The 298-nt window shown below is 69.1% G+C and overlaps 1 protein-coding gene across 1 annotated transcript in view; it reads left to right on the plus strand.

Annotated features, from left to right (window-relative positions):
• The window catches only part of RNF123 (ring finger protein 123), a 42,800-nt gene that overhangs the window by 29,270 nt on the left and 13,232 nt on the right, over window positions 1-298 (plus strand). The window lies entirely within an intron of this gene.

Below are 298 nucleotides of genomic sequence, written 5' to 3' on the forward strand. Positions count from 1 at the left end.
GGAGGACCAGAGCTGCCCAGTAGGGGGGGGCTGGCGGGCAGATTCCGGGGCGACATGGAGGTGTGGGTGCGCCACAGGCCTGCCCTCAGCCACAGCACTGTCCTTTACTCGTGTTCCGGGTCGGGGTTCCCCAGATCTAGAAGTCAGCTCTTCCCGCTCCCCCAGAATGTCGAGGGTGCGCAAGCAGAACAGGGGGGAGAGTGGCTCCGGGCCCCTGGCGGGAGCTGTGCTGCTGCCTCTTCTCTCTCTGGGGCCTTCCGCCTCCCAGGGCCACCGGGCCCCGCCCAGCCTGTCCCGC

Source organism: Myotis davidii, unplaced genomic scaffold (genome assembly GCF_000327345.1).
Source record: "Myotis davidii unplaced genomic scaffold, ASM32734v1 scaffold663, whole genome shotgun sequence".
Taxonomy (NCBI): Eukaryota; Metazoa; Chordata; class Mammalia; order Chiroptera; family Vespertilionidae; genus Myotis; species Myotis davidii.